Genomic DNA, 12,112 nt, shown 5'->3' on the forward strand with positions numbered 1-12,112 from the left:
GCGTCTCTGGCGGTGTGTCCGGCTGTGCTTGGAGCAGCGTTTGCAGTGGCGGGTGCAGCCAGGGTGTCCTGTGCCATCTTGGGACACTCATGTGCTTCCTGCCGGGCACGGCCGCGGTGCCTTATGGGATTCGTTCACTTCGCAAACTGCCAATTATGTAAGTACATAGCCTCCCATTGCTTAGTGTTCTTGATTGTCTTTGTGGGCACACTCTCCTCCGTAGTGTAAAAACAAGGCAGCAGCGCAAGTGCGAATGCTCGCTGGGTTATGTCATCATCTTTGCCAGTGATGGTGCATCGGAGACCAGAGCTGTGGAGTCAAAGTCGGAGTCGTGGAGCCTGAGTCGGTGCCAATTTTGGTGGAGTCGGTATAAAAAGGACTGACTCAGACTCCAAAAATATATAATAAATTGGGTACGGTAGTGCAATGCAATATTTGCAAATTATTATGTTCTACATATCTTGATTATTATAGCAATGATTAAAAGGCTTATGTTCACATGATGCTACAATAAATGTATCACCTAAACATCAGCAATGTACGAAGGAGTCAGAGTCATGGAGTCGGAGTCAGGGAAATTGAGGAGTCAGTGGTTTGGCTTACCGACTCCACAGCCCTGGAGACAGCCAGGCAAGTGTCGCTGCTGCAGTTGTGTGTGCCTTTCCCAGAATTTCGCGCAGTATCCTAGATGCCAAATTGCCGCATCTGTATCCAGGATCGTGCATCTACCTAATAATGCATGTTGCAGCAGCCTCCAAGATGCATTATCAGTAGGAATAGATATATTCAGATGCTGAATATGGACAAATATTTTCAATTAACACTACCCCACCACTATACTAGAGAAGCAAACAAAACCATCTCAAACTTTTATTTAAAACATTTTATTTACTGGAAAAAGTAATGAGGCAGAGGGCAAAAACATTTAATACAAAAAAAAATAAATTCATATATGTACTCTTTTAAAAACAAAGGAAAGAAATTCTGCATTAATGAGCCTTGTCATTTATTCATAACTCTGTCAATCTTGCACCAATGCCATCCAGACATGACATCCACATTTGGAAATCTCAATCCCCTTTTTTTGCCAAGAAACATCTAAAGGAGTTATTCAAGTCTCCAACGCTTGGTTACCTAAATAGAAAAAAATAAATAATATAATATATATATATATTAGATGGTGGCCCGCTTCTAACGCATCGGGTATTCTAGAATATATATGTAGGCTGCTGGAGTGTATATAGAGGCTGCTGCTGCTGGGCTGTATATAGAGGCTGCTGGGGTGTATATAGCGGCTACTGGGCTGTATATAGAGGCTGCTGCTGCTGGGGTGTACTGACCAGAAAATGTGACTGCCTCAGCCAATCACAGGCCATAGTTAACCGGATTTACCCAAAGTCCATTTTCCCTAATATGGGTAAATCCAGTTAATTTGTAGCATATAGCACAGTGGGTAACCGAAGTCCATTTTTCCCTAATCTGGTGAACAACTGCAGTATATGATACTACTTAACCGTTTTTACTCAAAATGAAGGGACTTTGTCGTTTTTTAGACCCTGGGTCACTGCCCCCCCGTGCTGGATCTGCCCCCGCAGTGTTCGCTTTCTACCCTCCATCCCACGTGCTGGCTCTTATGCAGCGGGTGAGAGCGGGCAGAGTAGGCGTGAGTGGGTAGAGCAGAGTGAGGGTAGTAGCAGAGAGCAGGACAGCGGGGGGACAGTGGGAGACAGGAGAACACAAAGGGAGACAGTAGAGCACAATGGGGTCAGTGGAACACAGCGGCGGAGAGCAGAGAAGGGGTCAGTGGAGCATAGCAAGCAAAGCAGGGTACAACGGAGTACAGCAGGGGACATTAGAGCAGAGAAGGGGTCAGCGGAGCAGAGTGGGGGACAGCAAAACAGAGAAGGGTTCAGCAGAGCTCAGCGGGGGTTAGCAGAGAAGGGTCAGTGGAGCACAGCGGGGGACTGCAGAGCAGAGAAAGGGTAAGCAGAGCATAATGGGAGACAGCAGAGCACAGTGGGGGACAGCAGAGTAGAGAAGGGGTCAGTGGAGCACAGCGGGGAAAAAGCGGAGCAGAGAAGGGTCAGTGGAGCACAGCGGGGGACACCAGAGGAGGGGTTAGCAGACCACAGAGGGGGACAGCGGAGCAGAAAAGGGGTCAGCGGAGCATAGCTGGGGACAGCGCAGCACAGTGGGGGATAGCGAAGCAGAGAAGGGTCAGTGGAGCACAGTAGGAACAGAGAAGGTCAGTAGAGCAGAGAAGGGGTGTGTGTGTGTGTATATACACATGCGGTGTGTGTATATGTGTTCCCTCGCCCGACATCGCCGCAGCGCTGCCTGCACCCACCTCCGTGTAGCCACAGCCTCTAGGAAAGACCGCGGCTTGCGGCCTGTGCACGGAGGTGGCTGCAGGCAGCGCAGTGGCGATGTCGGGCGAAGGGGAATGGGGGAAGGGTCCCAGCGACGGCGGGTCCAGGCGGCGGGTGGGTTCCACTTCCGGTGAGCGTGGTTCAATTCTCACGGCAACTCGCGGCTGGACTGCGCCTGTCCCTGATTGGTTCTGGCCGGCCGGGATTGGTTCAGCGACGCGGGATTTCGGTTACGGAAGTGGAACCACAAGGCAATTATATAGTGAACACACATTTCACATACAGTGACAGAACTACCCAACTCTGAGACCTTATTGTTCCCACACAGCCTGTCCTTGGGTGGCTCCGTCTGAGATAAGGTGTTATATTCAGCTAGGATGCATTTTAAAAAGATTTCTCTCTCCAGTCAGGGTGATGAAGGACTGTATCCCTTATCTGCATTATACACCACAGGGAACCCTGGTTTTACAGATTTCTGCTGCCTTCACCATAGCCCATAGGAGACATAATATATTACCTTATTGTATGATTAGACACTAACATGTCCCTGTGGACATTACAGCTGTGTTAAAAAAACAAACAAAAAAATGAGATAAGGCGACACTCTCACCCTTCCTGGGGATGGATGGCACAGTGAGCACCATTTATGGCCTCCCTCCAGGCAGGAGCAGAACCTGCAGGGGGGGCGAGTATAGGAGCAGTGAAAAAAGAAAAAAAACATCACATGGACTGTGAATGCCAGTTTGAAAAAAGAAATATGAAGCATTTCCCACCTTTGGTCCCTAGAGGGAGGGCTTACAATGTTTCTAGTTTGAAAGAAAAAAAAATGTGATGCTTCTCCCCTTTTGGTCTTTAGAGAGGGGCTTGCAATGTTAAAAATTTATAGCACACCCCCTGTAACTGATGAACTATAAATTCAGTGGCCTGAACACAGAGCATTGTCAGAAGGTTCCGGTAAATCCAGGTAACTGCTAGCATAGTGCACAGCAAGGCAATCTGATAAACCACTATCCACTAGAGAATGAAATCCACCCAATGTACAGAGTCACTGCTGCCCCAAGAAAGATTGAAGAAAACAACCAGCGTGTATTTGTTGTTTTAGGAAATAGGCTGTGAGACTTTTTTTTTTTTTTTACAGGCTAGGTTTTATTTTTACATGGTGTTTTTTAATACAGATCCCATGGTGTTGTGGATCCGCCGGCTGCTGGGCGTAAGTATGTACCTTACCTACCAGTGTCTTACATCTGCCAATATGTATAACATTTTTTATTCACTTCTGGGTGTCTATGGGTAAATTACCTTACTTGATGCAATACGCAGTCACACTGTGACAGTGATACCACATGGAACGGTGTGAAGTCTACCATTTTGTCATGTCTGCAGCTTTTTGAGCGCTTTATGAATGTGTAAGGCCGTATTCCCTTTGACAGTAGTTGCACGGTGCATCACCAGTCTTATACTGCTTTTTTTAGAACATATACCACGAGGACATACCTGACCTGCCCAGTTTGCTCTAAAGTATCAGAGCGACTGGACAAACATCTACACGGAGTGTGCATGACCCAGAATTCTGCCGAGGAGAGGAAAGCCGCTACTGCTGATGCAAGGGCCAGAGTTAGAAAATCACATCCAAAGGGACAAGCATAGACGAGGAGGACATTATGTCTCTTCAAACATTGGCCAACGTAATCCCTTTCCTTGAGGATAGAGGGTTCCTCATAGTCCGGAAGCCAACTGCGGCCAGGTAGGCTCCACTTTTTCCTATCAATCTTTTGGCTATATCACATGACTTTGTATGTTTAATATATTAGTGTTGAATGATCTGATCGGCCCAACTTCAGGATGGATCAGGCGCTTTTTTGGCTGACTGGGTTTAAGGTTAGGGCCGATCACCGATTGTCGGTCAGATTGGGTCGATGCTTTTGACCCCATCTAACCCAGGATGGCTCATCACCATTTGATATGCATGTCCGTTAATCAGGTGGCTTTTTATAAATTTACAGTACTGTCCAATGTGAGGAGCAGACTGCAGGTGCCAGCAGCACTGCCCCTGCGGTGGAATATGAAGTGGTCCAGGAGAGCGAGATGTCCGAGAGTGTGTAAGTGTCTGCCAGTCAGCCAGTCTGTGTCAGTCAGTCTGCGTCAGTCAGTCTGTCTGTCTGTCTAACTCACACATAATGCTTTCTTTCCTCGCAGTGCCAGTGCCGTGCATCCCTCTGCTCAGTCAACTCAAGAATCTCCTTCAAGAGAAGAAGACTACCAGAGATCGCCTGTACAGTGAGTTTATTGCTTAGTCTTTTCATTAGGATACACCCAGCATTCAGTTATCCGGTGAACCACTGCACCATATGCTACTACTTAACCGGAATTACTCAAAATGAAGGGACTTTGTAGTTTTTTAGACCCAGGGTCACTCCCACTGTCAGAGGTGCGGGCATTCAGGTGTCTGATGCCCGTCCCAGCTGGCCAGGGGAGATACCACCACCAGCAGCCGCGTCCCAGCTGGCCAGGGGGGGGACACCACCACCAGCAGCCACGTCCCAGCTGGCCAGGGGAGATACCACCACCAGCAGCCGCGTCCCAGCTGGCCAGGGGGGACACCACCACCAGCAGCCGCGTCCCAGCTGGCCGGGGGGGAAACCACCACCAGCAGCCGCGTCCCAGTTGGCCATGGGGGGACACCACCACCAGCAGCCGCGTCCCAGCTGGCCAAGGGGGGGGGGGACACCACCACCAGCAGCCGAGTCCCAGCTGGCCAGTGGGGGACACCACCACCAGCAGCCACGTCCCAGCTGGCCAGGGGGGGGACACCACCACCAGCAGCCGAGTCCCAGCTGGCCAGGGGGGGGAAACCATCACCAGCAGCCGCATCCCAGCTGGCCAGGGGGGGAAAACTACCACCAGCAGCCGCATCCCAGCTGGCCAGGGGGGGGAAACCACCACCAGCAGCCGCATCCCAGCTGGCCAGGGGGGGAAACCACCACCAGCAGCCGCGTCCCAGCTGGCCAGGGGGGGAAACCACCACCAGCAGCCGCATCCCAGCTGGCCAGGGGGGGACACCACCACCAGCAGCCGCATCCCAGCTGGCTAGGGGGGGAAACCACCACCAGCAGCCGCATCCCAGCTGGCCAGGGGGGGAAAACCACCACCAGCAGCCGCGTCCCAGCTGGCCAGGGGGGGACACCACCACCAGCAGCCGCGTCCCAGCTGGCCAGGGGGGAGACGGCCTTTGCTGGCTCACGCCATACACACATATACATATATACTCAAACCAAGGAAGAAGAGGATAGCCGGGTTGCGTTATCATGGAGGCTGGAGAGCCGCGTCTCCACAATGCTTCATTATCTAACTGAAGAAAAAAAAAAAAGGGAAATTAATTTGCAATAATATAAATAAATATATAATATATTATGATACAATATATAATATATATATAAGACCACCAGCAGCCGCGTCCCAGCTGGCCAGGGGGGACACCACCACCAGCAGCCGCGTCCCAGCTGGCCAGGGGGGGGGGGGGGGGGACACCACCACCAGCAGCCGCGTCCCAGCTGGCCAGTTGGGACATACACATAAAGAAACACACATACACAGGGAGTAAGGCACACAGGAGGAAGACAGCACACAAGGGGGAAGAGCTCCTATAGGAACGTCACCCCCCTCACGATGCGATAGCATCGGGCTTCCAACTAGTATAATATATATATATATATATATATATATACACACTAGATGGTTGACCGATTCTAACGCATCGGGTATTCTAGAATATGTATGCGGTACACCGGGCGCAATCAGCACAGCAGTTTTTACATTTGGCGCCAATATCGCTGATTGCTCCCGGCCGCGACCAATCAGCACAGAGGTTTTTAAATTTGGCGCCAATATAGCTGATTGGTCGCTGCCGACGGCCGCGGCGCTGCTTGTGCGGGTACTTCCGCTGCGAGCAGCTGGGAGATGACCGGCTGCTCGCAGCAGAAGCATCCCGAATGGTGGCGCCGCTGCCCGGTCCTCCCTTCACTCTTACAGTCGGGAGATCAGCGGTCCTAGCCGCTGATCTCCCAAAGGTAGCCGCATGGAGGTCAGCGGCGCCGCCGGTCGGGGTAGTTCTGCTGCGATCAGCCGGTCATCTCCCGGCTGCATAGCCGCTGACCTCCGTGCGGCAGATGAGCCGCTAACGGCCGCCATCTTTTTTCTGAAATCCCGCGTCGCTTATTGGCTGCGGCCGGACCAATCAGCGACGCGGGATTTCCTGGACAGACAATTATATATATTAGATTTTATTTATGAAGATTTAGGAATAATGCAATACATGCGGGCGGGCGTGCGGCGCTGTAGGTCTGCAGTGGTGTGTATGAGCGGCGGCTGTGTGCCCCGATGGCTGTGTCACCCTGTGGCTGTGTCACCTTGTGGCTTTGTACTCCTGTAGCTATGTCCTTCTGTCTCTGGCTGTCTCCCCCGTGTGCGCTCTCTGTCTGTGCCTGTCCCCCTGTCTCTGGCTGTCCCCCATGTCCCCCTGTCTCTGGCTGTCCCCCATGTCCCCCTGTCTCTGGCTGTCCCCCATGTCCCCCATGTCCCCCTGTCTCTGGCTGTCCCCCAGTGTATCTGGCTGTACCCCTGTCTCTGGCTGTCCTCCATGTCCCCCTGTCTCTGGCTGTCCCCCATGTCCGCCTGTCTCTGGCTGTCCCCCATGTCCCCCTGTCTCTGGCTGTCCCCCATGTCCCCCTGTCTCTGGCTGTCCCCCATGTCCCTCTGTCTCTGGCTGTCCCCCATGTCCCTCTGTCTCTGGCTGTCCCCCATGTCCCCCTGTCTCTCTGGCTGTCCCCCATGTCCCCCTGTCTCTCTGGCTGTCCCCCATGTCCCCCTGTCTCTGGCTGTCCTCCATGTCCCCCTGTCTCTGGCTGTCCCCTATGTCCCCCTGTGTCTCTGGCTGTCCCCCATATCCCCCTATATCTGGCTGTCCCCCATGTCCCCCTGTCTCTGGCTGTCCCCCTGTCTCTGGCTGTCCCCCATGTACCCCTGTCTCTGGCTGTCCCCCATGTCCCCCTGTCTCTGGCTGTCCCCCATGTCCCCCTGTGTGTCCCCCTGTGGCTCTGCTGCAGGCACCACCCCCTGTCCTCTGCTCCTGTCCTGTGTGGCCCTGTGTCCCCCTGTTCTGGTCCTTTGCCCCAGTCCTGTTGGGACATAGGATCGTTGAGTGTACCTCAGTTAAGGATGACAGCAGCTGGCGGGCATCCTCTGCTCTTTGAAGAAAATGGCAGACACGGCACTAGAGACAGCCTCCGCCTCTCCGGGAAGAGAGAGTTCTGTTCTCCCGCGGAGGCTCTTGGGAGTTGTAGTTCTCCAGGCGCTGTCACTGCCTCTTCTGGCCTGGGCGTGGACTACATCTCCCAGCATGCTGTGCGGCTTCGGCCTCAGACAGACAGCTGGCTTCCCAGCAGCGTCACGTCCCCCCGCCCCCCAGCCATTCACACAGGGACGGGGAAAGGAGGAAACAGAGCAGGCTGGAACATTGAGCCCGCGCCTCCCTCTCCCCCTCCCCCCACGGCCATTCTACATTGTGCTCCGGACGGGGCCACAAGCAGATCACCCTGTCCCTGCCTCTGATGCCACACTGTACACTGCCCCCCACATTGAGCCCGCAGCCCGTGCGCGTCCCCTACCGGCCGTTAACATTGTACATTGCACAATGAGTGACAAGCCAGCCGGCTCCGAGTCAAACACCCTGACTCCGCCCCCGCCGTGCAACATCCCCGTTTTACGCGATTTGAGGGTCTTTTGAAGTATTTTTTTTGCGGCGGCCATCATCCGGGGGAGGGGCTGATGATACCACACGCACTTAAAATTCAATCTGCAACAAAAAAGTCACTGACCCCGTTTTTCACATGAAATTTGCAAAATAACAATAAGCGTACGTGCGGAGGCGCCTCCGTTCAGCGCAGCGTCCGTTATCACGCTCATCACATGAATTACGGAAAAAAAACGTAAACTTTCTCTTTTTTTGGGCGCACTTTTTTTTCCACCCTATTGGGCTAGCTAAAGGCGAAACTGTCCATGGACAGCCCGCCACCTGCTGCTCGTTCACCACATTGCATCTCCTAACCCAGATAATGGTGTTTGAGGGTTCCGTGGTCTGCTGCACCACCTGCCTGGGGTCGGCAGATCGCATGGCCCTAATCCGGTTAATTTGTGCACTTTGTGATTTTGGGGTGATCTTTTTCGTGCAAATAGGGCGTAGGCGCAGAGGCGCGGGAGAGGCGGCATATCGTTCGGCCGGTCTCGGCGGTGGGGCACGCACCGGTCTCGCGACCGACGGGGCGACGGAACGGCCGCAGCGGCCCAAGAAGCGCCACGGCGAGGGGAAAAAAAAACCCGCAAAAGCGGAGATGCTGCCCTCCCGGGCGTCGCCCCAGGGCCCGGCGTACCGATTTTCCAGGCGATCCGCCAAAATTTCCGTTTTTCCTGAGTCAGGCTGTAACCCTTCAGGTGGGAATGCTGCACTCGGAGAGGATCTCCTTTCATGTGCTATCCGGACTCTCTCACTCCCTTTTGCTAGGTCTTGCCTGGCTACAGAGACATGAACCCATCCTGAATTGGTGATCTGGTGAGGTGCTCCGTTGGGGGCAGGATTGTCATGAGACTTGCCTGGTTCCGGTTCGTCTGGCTCGACCTCCGTCTACTCCGGCTAATCTACCTGGTCTGCCGGCACACTACTGGTCCTATGCGGACGTCTTCGACAAGAAGGAAGCTGAGACACTACCACCTCATAGGCTGTATGATTGCCCTATCGACCTGGTACCCGTTGCTTCTCCTCCCCGCGGGCGTATCTACCCCTTGTCGCTGGCTGAGACCCGGGCCATGACTGAGTACATCGAGGAGAATCTTGCTAGGGGATTCATCCAGAAATCTACTTCCCCGGCTGGAGCAGGATTCTTCTTCATTAAAAAGAAAGACGGCTCGCTTCGGCCGTGTATTGAATACAGGGGTCTTAACCAGATTAACATCAAGAATATGTACCCCCTGCCTCTAATCTCGGAGCTGTTCGAGTGCCTTAAAGGCGCAAGGGTCATCACCAGGCTCGATCTTCGTGGGGCATACAATTTGGTCCGGATCCGCCAGGAAGACGAGTGGAAGACGGCATTCAACACCCGGGACGGTCACTATGAATACCGCGTGATGCCCTTTGGTCTCTGTAATGCCCCAGCCGTCTTCCAGGAGCTGGTTAACGACATCTTCCGTGATCTCTTGTATTCTTGCGTAGTGGTGTACCTGGATGATATCTTGGTCTTCTCTCCGGATCTGCCCACACACCGGAGGAATGTTCGTCAGGTTCTGCTAAGGCTCCGGCAGAATCGTCTCTACGCAAGACTTGAGAAATGTCTCTTCGAACAGACTTCCCTTCCGTTCCTGGGATATATTATCTCCGAGACTGGTCTTCGGATGGACCCCGAGAAGTTTTCTGCCGTCTTAAAATGGCCCCGACCGGAGGCGTTGAAGGCGATTCAGCGATACCTGGGCTTCGCAAATTATTACCGCCTCTTCATCCCTCATTTCTCCTTTCGGACTGCTCCCATCTCCACGCTCACCCGTAAGGGAGCAAATCCCAAGGAATGGACTTCCGAAGCGGAGGAGGCCTTCGTCTCCCTAAAACAAGCTTTCTCCTCCGCCCCTGTGCTGCACCGTCCGGATTGCAACAAGCAGTTCTTCCTGGAGGTTGATGGTTCCTCCTCCGGAGCCGGAGCGGTGCTCACCCAGAAATCCCCATCCGGGAGAATGGTAACCTGTGGCTTCTTCTCCAAGCTCTTCTCCTCATCGAGCGCAACTACTCCATAGGAGATCGTGAGCTGCTTGCCATCAAATTGGCGCTGGAGGAGTGGCGCTACCTGCTGGAAGGGGCTCTGCACCCGGTGATCATCTACACAGATCACAAAAACCTGGCCTCTTTACAAAACGCCCAGAGACTCAATCCGCGTCAGGCCCGGTGGTCTCTGTTCTTTGCCAGTAAGTGTAGGGATAGTCCAGGCGGAAAGGAAAATAAAGTGGCAAATCTACTGTATTACTGAAGCTAGAAACGGAGGGTGCTGTGCCTGATACTGCGTGTGCCAATCGGATGTCCTTGAACTGTCCAGTAAACTTTTGTTGGTTAAAATGAATTGGATGTGCACTGAGTTGTGTACGGCTGTTCCTAAATATGTATTTAGTGCCCCAAAGTCGTAGTCTATATGCCTTTAAGATGTAGCAGAGCCAGCAGCTGCCTGATTATGTTTGCACAATGTTAATATTTTAGTTTGCAGATAATGTACACGAGAATTCAGTACATACACACGTGGTCAAAATTGTTGATACTCCTCATTTAATGAAAGAAAAACCCACAATGGTCACAGAAATAACTTGAATCTGACAAAAATAATAATGAATTAAAAATCTATGAAAATGAACAAAATGAAAGTCAGTCATTGCTTTTTAACCCTGCTTCCACAGAATTTAAACAAAAATGAAACTCATGAAATAGACCTGGACAGAAATGATGGTACCCCTGAAAATAATGTGACAAAAGGGACATGATAAATCAAGTTGTGTCCACTAATTAGCATCACATGTGTCTACAATCTTGTAATCAGTTAGTGGGCCTGTATATAGGGCTACAGATACTCACTGTGCTGTTTGGTGACATGGTGTGTACCACACTCAACATGGACCAGAGGAAGCAAAGGAAAGAGTTGTCTCAGGAGATTAGAAACAAAATTAGAGACAAGCATGTTAAGGGTAAAGGTTATAAGACCATCTCCAAGCAGCTTGATGTTCCTGTGACTACAGTTGCACATATTATTCAGAAATGTAAGATCCATGGGAGTGTAGCCAACCTCCCTGGACATAGCCGCAGGAGGAAAATTGATGACAAATCAAAGAGACGGATAATACGAATGGTAACAAAAGAGCCCAGGATAACTTCTAAAGAGATTAAAGGTGAACTTCAAGCTCAAGGAACATCAGTGTCAGATTGCACCATCCGTCGTTGTTTGATCCAAAGTGGACTTCATGGGAGACGACCAAGGAGAACACCATTGTTGAAAAAAAGTCATAAAAAAGCCAGACTGGAATTTCCCAAACTACATGTTGTCAAGCCACAAAGCCTCTGGGAGAATGTCCTATGGAATGATGAGACAAAAATGGAAGTTTTTGGCAAGGCACATCAGCCATGTTCACAGACGGAAAAATGAAGCATATCAAGAAAAGAACACTGTCCCTACTGTGAAACATGGAGGAGGCTCTGTTATGTTCTGGGGATGGTTTGCTGCATTTGGCACAGGGTGTCTTGAATCTGTGCAGGGTACAATGAAATCTCAAGACTATCAAGGGATTCTAGAGAGAAATTTGCTGCTCAGTGTCAGAAAGCTTGGTCTCAGTCGCAGGTCATGGGTCTTACAACAGGATAATGACCCAAAACACACAGCTAAAAACACCCAAGAATGGCTAAGAGGAAAACATTGGACTATTCTGAAGTGGCCTTCTATGAGCCCTGACCTAAATCCTATTGAGCATCTTTGGAAAGAGCTGAAACACGCCGTCTGGAAAAGGCAACCTTCAAACACGAGACAACTGGAGCAGTTTGCTCATGAGGAGTGGGCCAAAATACCTGTCGAGAGGTACAGAAGTCTCATTGACAGTTACAGGAATCGTTTGATTGCAGTGATTGCCTCAAAAGGTTGTTCAACAAAATATTAAGTTAAGAAGAACCATCA

Source organism: Phyllobates terribilis, unplaced genomic scaffold (genome assembly GCF_046119375.1).
Source record: "Phyllobates terribilis strain yellow unplaced genomic scaffold, ASM4611937v1 Scaffold_3__8_contigs__length_932513732, whole genome shotgun sequence".
Taxonomy (NCBI): Eukaryota; Metazoa; Chordata; class Amphibia; order Anura; family Dendrobatidae; genus Phyllobates; species Phyllobates terribilis.